General features: G+C 42.3%; 1 protein-coding gene across 2 annotated transcripts in view; it reads left to right on the top strand.

Moving 5' to 3' along the window:
* Positions 1-21,850, top strand: part of LOC121875304 (myocyte-specific enhancer factor 2-like) — a 104,698-nt gene that overhangs the window by 2,731 nt on the left and 80,117 nt on the right. For both annotated transcript variants that reach the window (XM_042379779.1, XM_042379780.1), the window contains exon 2: positions 8,688-8,722. The gene's annotated coding sequence lies outside the window, so the exon portion shown is untranslated. The remainder of the gene's footprint in view (positions 1-8,687; positions 8,723-21,850) is intronic.

Raw genomic sequence — 21,850 nt, 5'->3', positions numbered from 1 at the left:
TAAATAGGTAAAAATGTATTTGTAACAACTAGAAAAATTTTAAATGGGTAAAAAATTGTGTGTAAACAGATTTAACAACAATTTAAATACGTATGTTAAAATTGTGTAAACTTAGATAAATAAAGATTATGTGGTAACGGCGGGTAGGTTAGGTTAGGTTAGGTTTGGATAAGATAGGTCAGGTCAGGTTAGGATAGGTCAGGTCAGGTCAGGATATATCAGGTTAGGATATGTCAGGTTAGGATAGGTCAGGTCAGGTCAGGTCGGGTTAGGTTAAATTAGGTATGTTAATTTAGGTAAGATCAGGTTAGGTTAGGTCATTTTAGGTTAGGTCAGGTTAAGTTAGGTTAGGTTAGGTTAAGTTAGGTCATTTTAGGTTAGCTCAGGTTAAGTTAGGTTAGGTTAATAGTTAATAGTGCAGACGTGTATTTAAATCCTAGTGAGACGCTTCCGCCCAGCGACGTAATTATACCTGCATTTAAATAGCTTATTATTTTTAAATGAGATAAAGTGAAGGATGACTGTGTTAAACTGGGAGAGTGACTGGGGGTGATTCTGACTGTCTATGGCACAGTTAGTGAATTGGTCAAAGAATAACCGGAGAAAGTAATTCTTAACTCATTATCAAGGGTAAGAAAACACTTAACTGGTCCACTTAATGATGATTGGAATAGTCAGCACGTAAACTCTGAATGCTGCCTCGTTTATAAGTGAGTTTGTGAATGCTGCTTCGTTTGTGAGTGAGTTTGTGAATGCTGATTCGTTTATAAGTGAGTTTGTGAATGCTGCCTCGTTTGTGAGTCAGTTTGTGAATGCTGCTTCGTTTGTGAGTCAGTTTGTGAATGCTGCTTCGTTTGTAAGTGAGTTTGTGAATGCTGCCTCGTTTGTGAGTCAGTTTGTGAATGCTGCTTCGTTTGTGAGTGAGTTTGTGAATGCTGCTTCGTTTATAAGTGAGTTTGTGAATGCTGCCTCGTTTATAAGTGAGTTTGTGATGTTTATTTGTCAATGGACGTGATATGTATGCTGTTCGTAAATGGGTTTTGTTGGAATACTATTTTGTTTAAAATTGAAGTTTATATTTATGATCTTGTTTTGAGTGAAGGCTTTATGAAAACATTTTTTAGGTGAAGTTTTGAGAAATACTGTTTATTTAAAAGCAAACTTTAAATGTCACCACAAACACGTGAAATTTGTTAATTAATATTATGCAGGTGGAATATGTCAGGTAATTAAAAGGTGAACAGATCTACACACACACACAGTAACTCCACAACGATGTTTACCTGCAGTACGGACACTTTCAATTAAATATTCTGTAATCACCCCTGTACCTGTAATTGTATCTGCATATTTATCTTAACTAGTAGTATAAATCAATGGCATACGGTCCACAAGTAGAATCGGGGACAAGAGTTCGATCCCCGTGGTGAAACTGAACCATGGGAATGAGGCTCCGAACTAACTTACCCTGACTGTTGTATCTCGCCTGGGGTCGATACTGCTTCATTTTGGGACGTGAGTGAACCTTTTGACCCCGACTGTCAACTGAATTTGGGCTGTAAATTGAACCTGTATTAGTCTTTCTGTGTTGTTCTTTGTGATAAATTAGTTTTATTTAAGTGAATACAACTTACTGGTAGTGTCGTCCACCTGAAGATGTCATCATGGTAGCTGGACTGTGCTGAGGGATGTGGGGGTGCCAACTTATGTGAGGGAAGTAAGGGTGCCAACTTATGTGAGGAAAGTGGGTGCCAAATATGTGAGGGAAGTGGGGGTGCCAACTTATGTGAGGGAAGAGGGTGCCAACTTATGTGAGGGAAGGGGTGGTGCCAACTTATGAGGGAAGTAGGGGGTGCCAACTTATGTGAGGGATTTGGGGGTGCCAACTTATGTGAGGGAAGTATGGGTGCCAACTTATGTGAGGAAAATAGAGGGTAGGGGGAAGTATTTGGCTGTGTTCTTGACCTTTAAACAGACAACATACTACATATCAGTGTAGGAGCTGTCATAGTAACAAGTGTAAAATGATGTAGCTGTTTCCCGTCTGGTGTCATCATACTTAGACACACAGGTGACAGGTGGCGCTGCTGCTGCTCCTACTCCCGTGGTGATCGGTCTGAGTAATGATGATGTCTTAGGATGGACAATGATGATGACGTTTAAGATAGGATTTTACCTGGTAATGACCCAGTGGCTTTAACTTATTGCACTATTACCTGTACTGTAGGTGTAAATAAGGGAACACGTGTGGTGACTGGTGATAAGGTTGTAGTAATAATGTGCCGCGAGACTCAGGAGGTAGTGTCGGTAAACAAGGTGTATGGGGGGGGGTGAGAAGTTAACGACCACTACTGACTAGGAGAAGACCTTACTGGCACCTTTAGTCGCCACCTCACGTATACCTTGGGCCGCACCTGCTTCAAGTGCTTTGTTGACAAGACCCACACGCCACCCTCCCTCCCTCCCCGGGGCGCTGAACACGTCTACACTAGTTGGGACATGTTGCCCTGCTGCTCCTAACCCCACCCCACCCTGCCCTGCTCCTACCCCCACCCCACCCATCCCACCCCACCCCACCCTGCCCTACCCCCCACCCCACCCTCAAAATATCGCACAGTTTTCCCAGAAACCTTTCCTAGGACGGGTATAGTTACGGTGGAATATTACTGTAGTTTTTAGGCAATTATACCAACTTGGCTTTTGGTTGAAGGTTAAGCGAGTCGTCAAGATGCCTCCTCACGTCTGTAGTTAAGGGGATACTGTACTTTTTTTTTTCTTAACGTAGGAAGCTTTGAGAATCCCAGCCCAGCGCCCCCCAGCAAGGCCAAGTTGCTAGGCAAAGTTTACCACAACATCTACGGTTGTTATGGTCTCAACTGGGTGTAGTTCTGGTTACAAATTAATTTAATTTCATTTTCGTAATTCAGGAACCTGCATTATACTGTATCCTCAACTGCTGGTTTTTATGACGAGAGCAGCTTAATACAACAGCTTAAGATCACCACTGTGGAGTTAGGGGACAAGATTTCCTTCACAGTTTGGTCACTACCTGGCATTAGCAACTTCAGGGTCACGCGCTTTTAGGGGGGATATAGCTGGAAGGGACTAGTACAATTTCTGCCGCATCTCTGACTGTGTGTGTGTGTGTGTGTGTGTGTGTGTGTGTGTGTGTGTGTGTGTGTGTGTGTTTACAGATTAAGGTTAGGTTAGGTTAGGTTAGCATTTTTTCCCCATATAGATTACATCTCTCGCGTCTATCGTTTTAATGAGTAAGTCAATAGTTTGTAGGTGTTTACGTTGGCGTGTATGAATGACTGTCTGGTGTATAGCCTAACTAACCCTTTACATGTTGAAATTACCTCTAACTTCAATAAACAACTTTTAAATGTAGAAACTTACCTTGACTAATTGAAAATAAAAAATGAATGGGTCTTAGTGATGTGGCAGTATGGAGACGAGAAGTTGTTTATATAAGGAGATAAAAAGCTCGACACTGTACTTGACTGCTTCACTTCCCAAACTGACAAGGTAGGTTTTTTTTTTTCACGTCTGGTTGGACTAGGGAGGAGGAAGAGAGGGGGGGATCGAACCAGTAACCCATATAACAGGAGGCGAACGTTGTACCAGTAACCATCAGTAGATATAATAGTTATGGTTAATATAATAATGAGCCTTAAATTTTTCTGTAATGGTTAAAGATAATTAGGTTAGGTTAGGTTACGTCTCCCTGTTGACCAAGTGTAATATATATATAGTACAGTTTTGGGGGGATCATTTGTCTTGCTGTATTGTAATTATGGTTGGCGTTACAGGCATGGTTGGCGTTACAGTCATGGTTGGCGTTACAGGCATGGTTGGCGTTACAGTCATGGTTGGCGTTACAGTCATGGTTGGCGTTACAGGCATGGTTGGCGTTACAGTCATGGTTGGCGTTACAGGCATGGTTGGCGTTACAGTCATGGTTGGCGTTACAGTCATGATTGGTGTTACAGTTAGCGTCGTTGTTACAGTCAAGAAGACAGCTGTTACTCCCCTCCCTATACAGTGTCCAAAGGTGAGGTGAGGTAACAGCAGTCACATGAGGCAGAGTCGCTTGTGTGTGTGTGTGTGTGTGATGAAGAAGCAACTCCTACTCAAAGATACTCAAGAGTTAGTCGATTGATTCCCCCTCCCTCCCCCTCTCACTCACTCATCTCACACACAAGACCTTCCAAGAATCCACTTTTTAACCTCCCAGTTCTAAGTATTATCGATCGTCTTTTGTCTTGAGGTGCCTCGCCGTGACATGGAAGGCCTGCACCGAGATGCCACCAAAATAGAGTTCTTTGGTGTCCATATTTGTCTGTAGTTAGGATGTTGAAAGTACCTACCTGGTATTTCTGGCTACCTGAGGATGCCAAGAATTAATTTTGTTCCAGGAAGGTGATTGATGTGTGTGTGTGTGTGTGTGTGTGTGTGTGTGTGTGTGTGTGTGTGTGTGTGTGTGTGTGTGATTGTGGACTGTGGGTGTGAATGGGCGGGATTGTGGGTGTGGATAGGCGTGATTGAAGGTTTGGATGGAAATGTGGATGTGGATGGGTGTGGATTTTGGGTGTGGATGGGTGGAATTGAGGGTGTGGATGGTCGTGATTGAGGGTGTGGATGAATGATTGAAACTCTAAGGTGGGATGCTTAATTAGGACACTTAAGAGGCTGGGGGAATGTGGGTGTGGAGTGGGCGTGGGTGGGCGCGGCTTGGAAAGTGGACGTGATGAAAAGTTTGAGTGGGAGTGTGGTGGATGGGTTGTGGAGCCTCGTGAGTGGAGAGAGAGAGAGAGAGAGAGAGAGAGAGAGAGAGAGAGAGAGAGATATCTTTCTTGCATGGCTATTAATGCTTTTTAATCCTATTATATTTACCTATACGTGGTTAAGTGTGTGTGTGTGTGTGTGTGTGTGTGTGTGTGTGTGTGTGTGTGTTTGCATAGTAAAATTTCCTGTTGGTGAATTCCTGAGTATGTCACTAATAACAACAGTAACACAAGTCATTATCATCATCATCATCATCATCATCATTTTCCACGCTTGTAATATAATAGGTACGCTTATAGTGGTATAATAATAATAATGATAATAATAATAATGATAATAATAATAATAATAATAATAATAATAATAATAATAATAATAATAATAGTTAAATATGACTAATTACTACTAATATAAATGTTTCCTTAGTGCAGTAGCAATAATAATACATAATAATAATAATAATGATAAGATGTAATAATATGTGCAGGGCTAATTATAATAATGAGAATGAGAACTGCTTTATTTTATCACTACGCAACATCCGTACACCACACACACACACACACACACACACACACACACACACACACACACACACACACACACGAAGCGTAAAAGATGCCGCCGATCTTCACAAACTATTAAAAATAAAATAAAAACAATGACTTGCAACTCTGCATATTTACTATTGACGTCATATGGTTGGGGGAAGGAGGGGGGGAGTGACGTCACGGGAGAACTTAAGAGACGCTGTGAATATGAAGTTTGTGTTGAGTTATAGTAATTATCCTTCCCCCCCTACCCTACCCCCTACCCCCTACCCCCTCCCCCTACCCCCCTTCCCCCCGCTCTCGCTAAATGGTTACAACCTACCTCTTCACCTCTGACCTTGAGCTGGCAAAGTTATACGTAATCTGACCTTGACTGTTGAAAAAAAAAATAATAACATCACCAGGGAAAAAAAAACCTTATTGGTAAAGTCAGTAAAGGCGGAAATTAGTTTGATTAAATATAGTTAATGTTCTTAGGAGTAATTCTTCCTTTTGGTCTAAAATAAATAAATAAATGGCTGGAATTATTTGATATTGTTTTATTTCGTAGTAATTCTATAGTTGTGTTAAGTTACGGAAGGAAAAATAGATATATAAGGGTTAATATTTAATAAGTATATAATTACGATATAAAAAAAAAAGATTCGAATCTCATATAGGATTTACCTGACTGATTAGCGATGATTCCTACGTTAATGTCAAGTTTCAGGGTAGTTATGACGCCATTTTGTCTTGAGTGAGATATTTTGATAATTTTTGTCTCGGGTTAGGATTAATGAGTGATAATTAATATACCTTTATGGTCATCTTATAATGCTCTGTACTCAGGTGTATACAGGTAAGGGTTTAAAGACAGATAATTACTGTACACCTAGCAAGCACCTCACCTTGATTACCTTACCTGTCTGTACCTTCCTTAACCCATTACACAGTCAATCCCAAAGCAGTCTTACCTCCAGAATAACAGTCACACACAGTCACCTAGAGACAGTCGTACCTCCAGAATAACAGTCATACAGTCACCTGGAGGGTCGTATCCCCAGAATTAGTTAACCAGTTACCTGAAGAGAGTCACACCTGAGAACCAGTTACCTGAAGAGAGTCACACCTGAGAATAACAGTCAGCGTGAGGTCCCACAATAGCGAGCGAGACAGGTGAGGTCATTAGAGGATGAGACAGGTGAAGTCATTAGAGGATGTCACAGGTGGAGTTGGATGTCACAATACAACCCGCCTGATATTATTACCTCACCCACCTGCGGCCCACGTCCCCCTCCCTGACCCACACCCTCCCTGACCCACACCCTCCCTGACTCACACCCTCCCTGACCCACGCCCTCCCTGACTCACACCTCCTGACCCCACCCCTCCGGCCACCTCCTGACCCCACCTCCCCTGACCCCACCCTCCTGACTCCACCTTCCTGACCCACACCCTCCTGACTTACACCCTCCCACAGCCCACCTCCCACAGCCCGCCTGACACCACCCTCCTGACCCACCTTCCCTGACCACCCTCTGGCCCACACCTCCCCTGACCCCCTCCCCTGACTCCACCCTCCCGGCCCCACCCTCCTGACTCCACACCTCCCCTGACTCCTCTCTCCCTATTTTCCCTCCCCTGACCCTCTCCTCCTGACCCTCCTGACCCACACCTCCTGACTCCCTCCCCTGACCCCACCTCCCCAGCTCCCTCTCCCCAGCCCCACCCTCCTAGCCCCCCTCCCTGACCCACACCCTCCCCTGACCCCACCCTCTGACTCACACCCTCTGGCCCACCCTCCCGGCCCTCCTGACCACCTGACCCCACACCCCTCCCCTGACCCACACCCTCCTGACCCACCTCCTGACCCACCCAGTGGTTCCTGACACACACACACACACACACAGGCTAACTGGTGGATATTTTATTATCTCACCACTGACTAACTGATGGACAACGTTTACCTCGTGGGGTCGGCTCTTATTTTAGCCGGCACCATAGCCTCTCCTGGGGCGCCCTCCAACTCATTTAGGAATGGCCCCTGCCTCCCCCGCACCCCCCTCCCACTTTTATCCACGCCTGCCCTCCCCGCCTGCCCCGCCTGTCCCACCTCCCCCTCCTGCTCCAAAACTGCAACCCCTCCCCCCCAGCTGTGACCCACCAAACACTCCTCAACACAAGCTGGTTAGGGGTCAGTTCTCATCCTTGTTGCATACTTGACTCGTGAGCGGCGCTGCCATTCGTATGTTATTATTATTATTATTATTATTATTATTATTATTATTATTATTATTATTTATTGTTTATTATTATTGTTGCTAGTTATTATTATTATTATTATTATTATTATTATTATTATTATTATTATTATTAAAGTTTGTTGTTAATAATAAGAGTATTTATAAGTTTTTAAAAGAAGCTTGGGTGGTGGTGATGGTATTAGTGTTTATGGTTATTATTATTATTATTATTATTATTAAAGTTTGTTGTTAATAATAAGAGTATTTATAAGTTTTTAAAAGAAGCTTGGGTGGTGGTGATGGTGGTAGTGTTGATGGTGGTGGTGATGGTAGTAGTGGTGGTGGTAGAAGTGATTGTGCTGGTGGTGGTAGTAGGTGGTGTATTTGCGTACGGTGACTGCATCTCTTGGTGGGCTCCTTACTAACTCTCGAGTACGTGAGGACCTCCACCTACCACACAATGTTAACCTAATGTCTTTCTATTAATGCTGCTGCTACTGTATGTCTGTATATGTATGTATGCCTGTGTGTGTATGTCTGTGTATGTATGTATGTGTGTATATTTGTCTTTGTGTTGTAATGTGTGTATGTATGTCTGTATGTGCGTGTCTGTATATGTCTGTGAATGTATGTCTGTCTGTGTATGTATGTTTGTCTGTTCGTGTGTGTGTGTGTGTGTGTGTGTGTGTGTGGAGGTTGAAGGAAAGGTCAGGTGTTGTGTAGCATGGAGAAGACTGAGGGATAGGTCACAGGTCACAGGTCAAGGTCATTACTAACATTGACCTCTTGACCCACCATCTCTCTCCCCCAAAAAATATTTACTTGTGGGGAGAGAGACAAATTATTTAATAGTATTGCAGAAAATAGGTCACAGGTCAGATTAAGAGGTCAAGATCGTAAGCCGCGCGCGTGCGTGTGTGTGTGTAGGCAGGATATCGCTAAACCAGGAGAGTCGATCTTTGATAACTTGGCAGGTGGAGTGATGTAGGAATATTATTATTATTATTATATTGTTATTTTTGTCATTGTTATTATAATTTTTTCGTTATTATTATTATTATTATTGTTTTTTTATTATTTTTTATTACTGTTATTGTTATTATTATTTTTTTTTTATGAATTTCAGAGCCTACATTGTTGAGAGCTTCCCGTGTGACTAAGGTCAGTAATCACACACAGTACTGTTTTATTTATAGTAGTTTAAACATATGCCTTATAGACAGATAACCCGTCACCCCGCCCGTCTAAAACTACCAGTCACTGAGGCTGAGGGAACGCATATACAGGGGTCATAATGGCGTCTGTATGGTGTTGAGACTATACCGTGTGTGTGTGTGTGTGTGTGTGTGTGTGTGTGTGTGTGTTGGGTCTTCAGCTTTAAGGACAAGTTGGGTTAAGTTGTGGGGAAAATATTTGTCCCGATTTAAGATTGTGGTGGTGCGATGGTGTCTGTCTGTCTGTCTGTCTGTCTGTCTGTCTGTCTGTTTGTATGTTTTTTTTATAGGTATTTATGGTTGAGATTTGTATGATTGTTTGTTTGTATGAGTGTGTGTTTATTTGTATGATTGTTGTATGAGTGTTTGTATGTGTGTGTGATTGTGTGTATTCTGATAATTGTTATGGTTAGGTTAGGTTAAGTTAGGTTAGGTTAGGTTAGGTTAGGTTAGGTTAGGTTAGGTTAGGTTAGGTTAGGTTAGGTTAGGTTAGAGTATATATATTAATACATCTTTTAGTTAGAAATTACTTGATCTTATGAGACGAATAATTTTCTCCTTGAGTATTATTTTGTGTATAAGGCTCTAAAGGTTAGTATATACGTGAGTGTGTATTGTGTATGAGGTGGTTAAGTGTGTGTATGTTAGTTGTGTATGTTTGGCCTGAGTATTAATGTCAATTTTGGGTTATATATGGTACAAGTTTTTCCTCTAACTCTTTGAGGATCGTGGTTTAACCCTTTGATAATGATGGTTTAACCCTTTGAGGATCATGGCTTAACCCTTTGATGATGATGGTTTAACCCTTAGAGGATGATGGTTTAACCCTTTGAGGATGATGATTTAACCTTTTGAGGATCATGGTTTAACCCTTTGAGTATCATGGTTTAACCCTTTGATAATGATGGTTTAACCCTTAGAGGATCATGGTTTAACCCTTTGATGATGATGGTTTAACCCTTAGAGGATGATGGTTTAACCCTTTGAGGATGATGGTTTAACCCTTTGTGGATGATGGTTTAACCCTTAACCCTTAGAGGATGATGGTTTAACCCTTAGATGAGGATGATGGTTTAACCCTTTGAGGATGATGATTTAACTCTTTGAAGCCGATGGTTTATGTCATTGAGGACGATAATTTAACCTAACCTAACCCACTCTCGAGTTTTAATCCGTCCAGGTTAAGTCTTGTAACTTTTTTTTGGAAATTTTTGATCAGATTAAAATCCTTGAAAGTTTTGACTCGAACTTTGTGTGATGATGCCCTTCAAAGTTTAGTTATACAGGTTATACATAACTTATTCGTGTTGTGGTTTGTATTATGTATGAATCGGGGTGTATTCTGCGACGGCTTTATGAGGTATACATGACTTATTCTGGTTTGTGTTATGTATGGATTGGTGTTTATTTTATGAAGGCCTTATGATGTATACATATTTATATTCTAGTGTGTATTATGTATGAATCGGTGTATATATTTAGTTTTAAAGCTTGAGAAGTGTTAAGAGTTGACGCTGTTTGTGCTCCAAGCGGACGGTAGACAGTTCATGTATTCTAAAGCTGAGCCTCTGTACCATACAAGCTCTCTCTCTCTCTCTCTCTCTCTCTCTCTCTCTCTCTCTCTCTCTCTCTCACTTTACTATACTTAATGTAATATCCAGGTTAAGTAATAGTTTTTTGTTATTGTTTTGATAGTACTGTAACCTGGTGCTATTTATGTGGCAGGTCAGACTAGTTCCAGATCTTATTACAGACAGGTCAGACTAGTTCCAGATCCTATTACAGAGACCACGTGATTGTCTTGTTTATATTTTGTTTTGTGTGGTTTGTTTGTTGACGTAATTTGTGTTCCTGGTGAATTGCTGTTTCATTTTTAAAATGGTAGAGAGAGACTCATTGGTACAGCGCTTATTACGCTGCTGGTTGAGGTATAGTTGAGCATTTCTTTACACCTGAAATTGATTACACTAAATAGGACACGATTGGTCATCCTAACAGAATATTTATAATAGCTTGTTACCTGACCTTACCTTAATTAAACTAACGTAACCTTACCTTACCTAACCTTACCTTACCTTACCTTACCTTACCTTAACTAAACTAACGTAACCTTACCTTACCTTACCTCAACCTTACCTTACCTTACTTTACCTTAACTAAACTAACGTAACCTTACCTTACCTTACCTTACCTTACCTTACCTTACCTTAACTAAACTAACATGACGTAACCTTACCTTACCTTACCTTACCTTACCTTACCTTACCTTAATTAAACTAACGTGACGTAACCTTACCTTACCTAACAGAATATTCTAATGGCTTGTAACCTAACCTAACCTCACCCAAGTTACATAATGAGTTTAATGGCTTGCAACAATATCCAGTTGTATAAGCGTTTGCCTTTGATCAATCCGGTGTTGACATTATCGAGAAGCGATTATTTGTTGTCGTTATAAAACTCTTAATTCGTTACGCTTGTTAGTACAAATCAAATGAGAGTTTAGAGCGTTTTGATGAAGTCGATTCCCGTGTGTGTGTGTGTGTGTGTGTGTGTGTGTGTGTGTGTGTGTGTGTGTGTGTGTGTGTGGTGCTTCAATGACCGCCTAAGATTTTTTATTTATTTATTTTTGCTAGGGAGTCGATCTAATTTCTATATACTTATTTTGAATTTGAAATAATTTACCTAAGAGAGATGATCTATGTGCCGCTTTAACATCAGTTTGAAATTGAATTAGAAATAAATTGGCTGGACGCTACTGGTGGTGGTGGTGGTGGTGGTGCTAGTAGTGCTTCACAATAAATCCCACTGGTAGTAATAATAATTATACTCTGAAATAAATTAATTCCATCAGGTGACAACAGCGTGAAAAACAGAACATGGGCAGTGTGTGGTGGATGGTGCTAGTAGTGCTTCACAATAAATCCCACTGGTAGTAATAATAATTATACTCTGAAATAAATTAATTCCATCAGGTGACAACAGCGTGAAAAACAGAACATCAAAGGCAGCGTATTGACCATTCCTTTATATGCTCCCCTCCCCCCTCCCCCCCTACTCTTGACCAATTTTTTTTCATTTATTTTATTTTCTCACAGTCACTCCAACCATGTGAATCTCATCGTTAATAACCTACAGTCCATGAACAATGATACGTGTAATTAAAAGTGTTTTATGGAACGAATTGGCTGATAAGAATCCTCGTTTTGGGTGAGACAGGCGACCTTTAAGTTGACACGGGTGCCAACAAGCTATTGGTTTAAGGTAATACAATGCCGGGGTAGTATTGTCTCAGGTGGGGAGTGTTCTGGAGGGTGAGATGTGTGGTTAAGAGGGGGGGTTGTGGTTAATGAGGTTGTTAAGGGTTTGTGGTTAATGGGGTTGTTTAGGGTTTGTGGTTAATGGGGTTGTTTAGGGTTTGTGGTTAATGGGGTTGTTAAGGGTTTGATAATGGATGGGTTGTTAAGGGTTTGTGGTTAATGGGTTGTTAAGGGGTTTGTGGTTAAGGGGTGTAGGGGTGGGCTAGTGACGGGAGCTAAGGCACATGTAAACACAACAACAACAATAATAATAATAATAATAATAATAATAATAATAATAATAATAATAATAATAAGCGCCTTGTCGTCATGTGTGTGTGTGTGTGTGTGTGTGTGTGTGTGTGTGTGTGTTGTATTGTGATATTCTACAAGATGTTTTATAAATGTCTTTTACGATGAGTGGTGAACAACTCATAAACAAGTTGTTGGTTGTTGAGAGGAAGATCTTGTTAACGGTGCTAACCCGGACAGGTAAAACTGCACAGGTGAATCAATAGCACAATCATGAAAAGCTTACATCAGGTGACACGAGGCATCAGCTGACACGAGGCATCAGTTGACATGAGGCATCAGTTGACATGAGGCATCAGGTGACACGAGGCATCAGTTGACACGAGGCATCAGTTGACATGAGGCATCAGGTGACACGAAGCATCAGTTGACACGAGGCATCAGTTGACACGAGGCATCAGTTGACACGAGACATCAGTTGACACGAGGCATCAGGTGACACGAGGCATCAGTTGACATGAGGCATCAGGTGACACGAAGCATCAGTTGACACGAGGCATTAGTTGACACGAGGCATCAGTTGACACGAGGCATCAGTTGACACGAGGCATCAGTTGACAAGAGGTATCAGGTGACACGAAGCATCAGTTGACACGAGGCATCAGTTGACGAGGCATCAGTTGACACGGGGCATCAGTTGACACGAGGCATCTTGACACAGGCATCAGTGACGCATCAGTTGACAGAGGCATCGGTGACGAAGCATCAGTTGACGAGGCATCAGTTGACACGAGGCATCAGTTGACACGAGGTATCAGTTGACACAGGCATCAGGTGACACGACATCAGTTGACACGGGCATCAGTTGACACGAGGCATCAGTTGACACGAGGCATCAGTTGACACGAGGCATCAGTTGACACGAGGTATCAGCTAGTTGAAACGTTTACACACACACACACACACACACACACACACACACACACACACACACACACACACACACGCTGAAACATACCAAGAGAAACTTTGAATAATATGTCACCGCTTTTGTTAGTTTGAGTCCATCCTATAGACGTGTGGAAAAGATAAATCACTTGTCACTTATTTAATAATTGTATATTTTTACCCAGATAATTTTAAAGTTTAATTCTATTTTATTATTAAATTCTTCAGTATTGTATTTTTTTGTATTATTTATATGTTTTGTTCTGGATTCGCCGTGTTAATAATTTAGTTAAACATTGAAGAGAATAAAAAAGTTTGTGGAGATGTTTTATAAATAATTAACTTGGGTGAAGATATATCAGTGTGTGGAGAGAAAAGTTATAACTACTTTTATTAAAAACTTTTTTTGTAAGTTCAATGAAAGTTTATATGCAAGAAGTTATTGGATGTTATAATTATTGGCGACCTTTGAAGTTTATTAATTATTCTTATGATTGATGGTCACTTACACGATGATTTTATTATTGTGTTTTGTTTTACTTATATTTTATCGTCTTGTTACTTTTTTACTTATATTTTATTGTATTGTTACTTTTTTTACATATTTTATTGTATTGTTACTTTTTTACTTATACTTTATTGTCTTATTTTTTTACTTATATTTTATTGTATTGTTACTTTTTTACTTATATTTTATTGTCTTGTTACCTTTTTACTTATACTTTATTGTCGTTACTTTTATATATTTTTATTGTATTGTTACTTATATTTTATTGTCTTGTTACCTTTTTACTTATACTTTATTGTATTGTTACTTTTTTACTTATATTTTATTGTCTTGTTACTTTTTTACTTATATTTTAATGTCTTGTAAGTATTTTATTTTACTTATGATCTTAATTTTTTACTATTGCTACTTCTACTTTTTTTTTACTTCTTACTTATACTTTATGTCTTTGTACTTTTCTTTACTTATACTTATGACGACGATGATAATAATAAAAATAAAAATAATAATAATAATAATAATAATAATAATAATAATAATAATAATAATAATAATAATGACTAAATTTAATACTAGGACAGTAATAATGATGATACAAAAATTCTTCATGATAGCAATAATGACAATAACGTAACAGATTAACGATGACAGTAGCAGTAACATAGCTCGTAGAATCGTATAACATGTGTGGGGTACATAAGTAACATTAGTAAAAGGAACGTAATGATAGTGGCAGCAGCTGTGATCCTCTTAACAATGTTGTAAGTGAGAACAAGAACGTGTACATTTTCTCTTCCTCTTTAATGTTTACTTGGGATTGTCGAGTGTAATGAACGCTGTAGTTGACTTAAAAGGGGGGTGGGAGGCGTTCGTGTGGCGTAACGAGACGCAGGGTTCGTTAGCGTTAGCTTCCCATTAGTGTGTCGTTATGGGAATTAAAGAGCGGGTTATAGTTCGTCTGGCGTATAGCATCTATAAACGTGTGTGTCGGTGTGGGGCGATGAAGAGGAACACCATACAGGCACTGTTGACTGCCAGTGCTGGCGCTGTGTTTATGGTAGTTGTGTTAAGGTTGTGAAAAGAGCGGCTGGTGACTGAAGTCAAGGCACTCCAGGGGAGGAGGGGTGAGGGGAGCTGACGCCTTGCAGGGAGGGGGTAAGACGGAGGGACAGAGACGAGGGGAGGAGGAGGGAGGAGGGAGAGAAGAGAGAAGCAGGGTACAAAGAAGGTGGGGGTGGGAGGAAGGGGTGGGGGAGGGTAAGATGGAGGAAGGGGGTTGTCTAGGATGTCAACAGTGAAACTCAGTCATGTAATGGACACTCAGATTTGTCATTTTCGGTCAAGCGTGAGGGAGGGGGAGGAGAGGATAGCTGTGGGGCGTGTGTGTGTGTGGAGGGCTACTGGGGGAGTCAACAGGAGCTTGAGTAACGTGGACATACCGTTTTGGGAGAGATGGGGGAGAGTTACTGGATCTAGCAGAGAGGTGAGGTGGAAATGCTAGATGTGTCTCGGTAAGGAATAACTGAACGACTGTGTGTGTGTTGAGAAGGAAACTAAGAGGATACAATATACTCTTCCTGGTGTATCTCTTGTGATTCATAAAAAATAAAAACAACGCCAGCACGAGCATCCAACAGCGCCCGGTGTCTCCCCCTTAGACGAACGTTCGTCAGCCATAGGACCCAGTAGTTGCTCTCCTTTAGGATATGAGCGTTAATGTGACCTCGGCGATGTTGATTTCCCTGCAGCTTCCTGTAGCGACAGAGGACGGCGACCCACTAACTGTACCAGGGTGTGTTGAGATGCGTAATGAGGGAGGGAGGGAGAGAGGGAGGGGGGGAGAGAGGGAAGTAGGGAGGGAGAGAGGGAGGGTGGTCGCCACAGACATTTCCTCGCCACACGCCGCCAACACATGGTGGAGTTTTTTGTTGTTGTTGCACGCGTGGCCCTGGCTCAACTTTCCTGCCACCACAGCTGGCCACACACGCCCGCCCGCCTTCACGCCCACCACACCCTACATATGGCTATCTAACCCCGTACATACACGTGCACTCACACGTACTGTATACTTACACACCCTCATTCATACTCAAATACACAGCTACTTAAGCACACTCACATGCACTCTTACACACACACACACACAGACACACACACACACACACACACATCAAATGAACTCTGACAAAGGAAAAAATAAACAACGATAATAATATTCCATAAATAAGATAAAGAATAATTCAAAACCTGGTAACAACTAATGGTCGGGTAAGATGGTCTGTGACTCAGGTTGACACTCCCAGGTGCAGATGTCAGTAATAGATCATTAGAGATTTACCTGGTCCGGGGATGTGCTGACGGGATCTGTTATCTTATTCTCACACAACACGTCTTATGAATGGATAGAGCGAGGGAGTGGGTGAGGGGATAGAAGGATAGCTGGTTAGTGTAGGATAGTATAGTAGATACTTATATAGATAGTCTCATATCTAACCCAACCTAACCTAACCCAACCTAACCTAACCTAACCTAACCTAACCTAGTATTAAGGTTGGTTAGTGAAGTCATGTACTGTTGTCTCGTGTTGTTTATGAAGTGTGGTGTGGATGGTTAGTTATGGTGTATGGTTGGTGGGGTGGTACAACATTAATTGGGTATTTACGTTATGGTAGATAGTTATGGTGGAGTATGGTTGGTGTGTGGGTGGGGGGGTATTTATGGAGTATGGTTGTGGTGTGGAGTATGGTTGATGTTACAATCGTGGTGTGTGGTGGTAGTGAGGCGGGGGGAGGGGGTGGGGGAGGGGGAGGGTGACCCCATCAAGACTGTAGTAGTAGTTATGTAACATTATACTCGTCCGCTCGTGCCGCTCCGGGGGGTGTGGAAGTGGGGGTGGACGAACTACTGCCTGGCACTCTGGCACTGTTACCGACCGTGTGGCAGTAGTAGCGAAGGAAGATTGGCACTGTACCGTCACTTATGGTGGTGTTATAACTCACTATACTGTATCTACAATATTTTTCGTTTTATTTTTTCAAGAGATACTTTTAACAACACTATGGAAGATGTTTATTCTTTAATCATCTTTATTTTAACAACTTTACCAAATATAGAAATGATATATATATTTTTTTTAATGATCTGGATAAATTTTAACCCATTGATTAGTTGGGGGTCTTTCTCAGGTGATTAAAGGTGTCTAGTGTTAGCCATCCTAAGTGCGACGCTACTCCTTAAAGGGTTAGCTCGAGTTCCATGTAGTGAGGTCATGCCCCTAACTTAACCTAAACCTAACCTAAACCTAACCTAAACCTAAACCTAACCTAACCTAAACCTAACCTAACCTAAAGCTAACCTAAACCTAACCTAACCTAAACCTAACCTAAACCTAACCTAAACCTAACCTAAACCTAACCTAACCTAAACTTAACCTAAACCTAAACCTAACCTAACCTAAACCTCACTGTGTACCGGATCAGTTCATTCACCCTTTAGAGGCAGTTCATTCATCCATCACCCAACCTACCAATCTTACCCTCCCTCCCTACCTCCACACCCCTGTCTTCTCCCCTTTTACCTCCCCCTCACTACCTCCCCCCACCCCTTTCTCCTCCCCGTACTGCCACCCCCCACCCCTCTCTCCTCCCCGTACAGCCCTCCCCCCACCCCTGTCTTCTCCCTTCCTACCTCCCCACCCCTCTCTTCTCCCCTTACCTCGTCTCCTCCCTCCCCACCTTACCTCACCCACGTCTCCCCTCTCAGACCTCCACCCCCAGTCTACCGTGCACGTGGAAGGAAGGTGCGAATGTAAAACTGGTAATATTAGAAGCTGTAGGCCATTGTAGAGTAGTGAGCCATTGGAGGGGGTGGTGAGCCGTGGGGGAGTTGTGAGCATTGTGCGGGGAGGGAGTGATGTGAGCTGTGGTGTGTGGGAAGGCTGAGAGAGTGTGTGTTTATAATGTTGTATTGGAAAATGTGTGTGTGTTGTTGGTGCACGGTGTATTACAGGTGCACGGTGTATTATAGGTGAACGGTGTATTACAGGTGCACGGTGTATTACAGGTGAACGGTGTATTACAGGTGCACGGTGTATTACAGGTGCACGGTGTATTACAGGTGCACGGTGTATTACAGGTGCACGTTCACATACCTTTACAAAAATAACAAGTTAGATAAATCTCAGTAGTATTTCAACACTAACAGGTACTAAAGGACAGTTCTTGTGTGTGTGTGTGTGTGTGTGTGTGTGTGTGTGTGTGTTTAGAACTATGTACGTCAGGGCAGTAGCTTATGTTCGTACACTACTGCCCACTCACCTAGTACCAATGTATTGTACCTTTACATCACAACCCACCCCCCCCCCACCCACGGTCACTTATCACGCCCACACCAGTGTATCCCACCCACACTTAACTATATGTATCACCCACACCTGTGTAAAACGCCCTCACGGCCACCCACCCTACCTTGCTCGGCCGCCCACGTGCTGCCACCCAGATCTGACACCTCACATATGCCCTGAATTATTATTTGGCATATTTGATGGAGCAAAGGAACATGCTTGAAGCTGACGGAGCCTCCTGACGTTGCTGACACACCTTTGTTTTTTTCCCCTCCATCCTGCCACTTTTGCTGACCTTTTCATCCTCTTTCTTGAATCTATCGTCTGACCTTCTGCTGATAATGCTGTGCTGACACTCACCGTCCCCTTTGATCCTCCCTCCCTCCTGACACTCTGCTGACGCTACCAATTTCTGTTATATTTTCTTCGCCTCCCTGCCGCCTTGCAGACGCTGCAACCCTCCCTCCTGACAATCCTTTTTTTTCCCTGTTAATAAGCTTTCCTGACACTTTAGGCTTTGTGCTGACACTTCCACCTTCCCTGTTGATCCTTCCCCGTCCTGACAGCGCACTGACACTCCCCCACCTCCTCCCTGCTGACAACCCTGTAGCCACTGACACTCCTGTTTGAAGGTGATGAAGCCTCTTTATGATTCTGCTGACGTTTTCCTGACACATCTCTCATTCTCCTGTTAATTTCACGGCCGTCTTGCACCCTGCTGACATTCCGACACTAATGACTCTTTCGCGCTGACACTCCCCTCCCTGTTTCTATCTGACACCCCTCCCCTCCCCCCACACAGTCTGTGTTGATGTTCCTGCCCGTCTGACACTGCTTGAATGTGACGTAATGACTGTTTCTCTTCTAATATTCCTGCTGACACACTGTCTCTCATGAGTTTTTGCCGGCATGCTGTCTTACTCCTGACACTGGCTGACGTTACGGATAGTCCCCACTGTTGTTACGTCTTGATTTCTCTACTGACAGTACTTGCAGACGCTAAAATGGCTGACTTAGGGCATACCCATACTCTCGACACTCTTCGCTGGTGGCTGACTGGAACCCTCTCAGCCTTCCGGTATGTAAACACTACAGTTTGTCCGTAGTTGTTTGACTTCTTTCACGGAATGTTCGGCGACGGGGTATTGAGACAACCAGCCCCCCTCCTCCCTCCTCCGCCACCTGTGTATTTGAAGAGGGTGTGTGTGTGTGTGTGTGTGTGTGTGTGTGTGTGTGTGTGTGTGTTTACAAAAAGTCCCTTGGAGTATGTATGTATGTATGTATGTATGTATGTATGTATGTATGTATGTCTCGTCAAACTACGTGAAAAAAAACTAACCGGACCAACTTTACTATAACTGTCCACCGTCGGGTTAACAGCTGGAGTCCAATTACTAACTTCTGGATTTGGTCAAGGTCGAGTTGTCAAGGTCGAGTTGTCAAGGTCAAGGTGTCAAGGTCAAGGTGTCAAGGTCAAGGTCTCAAGGTCAAGGTCAGGGTGCCAGCGGAGGATCAAAACTGTGCCGTAGTTATGCTGGTTTAATTGGTCTGAGGTGAGGCCGAGTTGGTGTCAAGGTGTATTAACCAGACCCAAAGTTCAGTGAGGTAATTGATTCCTGCCAGCTGTTGTGGTGGTGGTGTGGTAGGAGTGTGGTGGTGTGGTAGGAGTGTGGTGGTGGTGTGGTAGGGTGTGGTGATGGTGGTAGGAGTGTGGTGATGGTGGTAGGGTGTGGTGGTGGTAGAGGTGTGGTGGTGGTGTGGTGAGGTGTAGTTGGTGGAGAGAGAGAGAGAGAGAGACTCCCCTAGACCGAACATTATATGACAGAAGACATCTAACTAGTTAACTTTATCAATAGGTCAAAAATAGCATCCATAAAAAATAGTATCCATAAAATAGCATTCATAAAAATAGCATCCATAAATAGCATTACAAAAATAGCATCAGCATTACAGTACCTCGTCTAGATACGCTTCCATGCACACCGATTAAAATACAGACATTGAAATTACAGAAACTTAACCAACGATTCTGTATCTTCGTTTCATTCATGGTTACAGTATACGCAACAGTCAGCTGAGCAAGGGAGGCAGGGTAGGGGGTTAAGAACACACCTGGAGGCGACTATACTAATTAATTTACTGAGTAGTCACCAGAACACAGGTAAGTTTCGGAGTACTAGTCGCGGAACACAGGTAAATTTGGTAATAATCTCTCGAGAACACAGGTAAATTTGGTATTAGTCTCTCGAGAACACAGGTAAATTTGGTATTAGTCTCTCGAGAACACAGGTAAATTTGGTAATAGTATCTTGAGAACACAGGTAAATTTGGTAATAGTCTCTCGAGAACACAGGTAAATTTGGTAATAGTATCTTGAGAACACAGGTAAATTTGGTAATAGTATCTTTAGAAAACAGGTAAATTTGGTAATAGTATCTTGAGAACACAGGTAAATTTGGTAATAGTCTCTCGAGAACACAGGAAAATTTGGTAATAGTATCTTGAGAACACAGGTAAATTTGGTAATAGTATCTTGAGAACACAGGTAAATTTGGTAATAGTATCTTGAGAACACAGGTAAATTTGGTAGTAATCTCTCGAGAACACAGGTAAATTTGGTAATAGTCTTGAGAAAACAGGTAAATTTGGTAATAGTCTCTCGAGAACACAGGTAAATTTGGTAATAGTATCTTGAGAACACAGGTAAATTTGGTAATAATCTCTCGAGAACACAGGTAAATTTATAAATATAGTCTCTCGAGAACACAGGTAAATTTGGTAATAGTCCCTCGAGAACACAGGTAAATCTGGCATTCACCTTCGCAATCACCGAGTCCACACAGATACACTTAAACTATGCGAGGGGTAATTCTCTATATGCGAAGCTCGATTACTGCAGTTAATTTATCGGCCCAATAACCACGTCTCACTGACCCGACTGGTTGTGTCTATCGCGGCCGAGGGATATTTTTTTTTGTACCATTGAAAGCAGCTTATGACTCGGCGTTTTGAAGTTGGTATTTATTTTTTATTTTTTGCGTATTGTTGAAAGTGGGATTAGTGGTATAGCTTCTGTGAGAGAGAGAGAGAGAGTATATGAATGTATGTTTATATGACTGTGTGTATGCATGCATGAGTGTATATATGTACATGTGTGTGTATGAGTATTTTGCCCATATTACCATACAAGTAGTGACTCACATCATGGGTAATTTGCACACACACACACTCCAGGTTGTAAATTCCACGAAGCTCCTCGGCGTCACCATAGACAACAAACTAAATTGGAAACCACACGTCAGTGAAGTTGTCAAATCCTCCAGTTTCCGTCTCCACCTCCTCCGCCGACTCAAGTCCCTCGGAGTTCCCGCACACGAGCTCCTCAGTGTATACACAACATTCATACTTCCCAAGCTCACCTATGCCTCCCCCACCTGGTCTTCCTCCCTAAATGCCACACAACGTAAACACCTAGAAAAAGTGCAAAAGAGGGCATGCAAGATTATTCTCTCCCCTTCCTACTCCACATATCCAGAAGCGCTCAACACACTGACCCTTTCGACTCTCACTGACCATCACCACGGCCTCATCTGCAAATTTGGTAAGAAGCTTCTACACCATCCCCGACACCGGCCCCTACTACCACCTGAGATCCCCTGTCCGAGAATTGCTGTTCGACACCACAACCGCATCCAGCCCATACGTGCACGAACTGATCGCTATAAG

This window comes from Homarus americanus, unplaced genomic scaffold (assembly GCF_018991925.1).
Source record: "Homarus americanus isolate GMGI-L3 unplaced genomic scaffold, GMGI_Hamer_2.0 scaffold56241, whole genome shotgun sequence".
Lineage (NCBI taxonomy): Eukaryota > Metazoa > Arthropoda > Malacostraca > Decapoda > Nephropidae > Homarus > Homarus americanus.
This window is presented reverse-complemented; position numbering and strand designations above follow the sequence as displayed.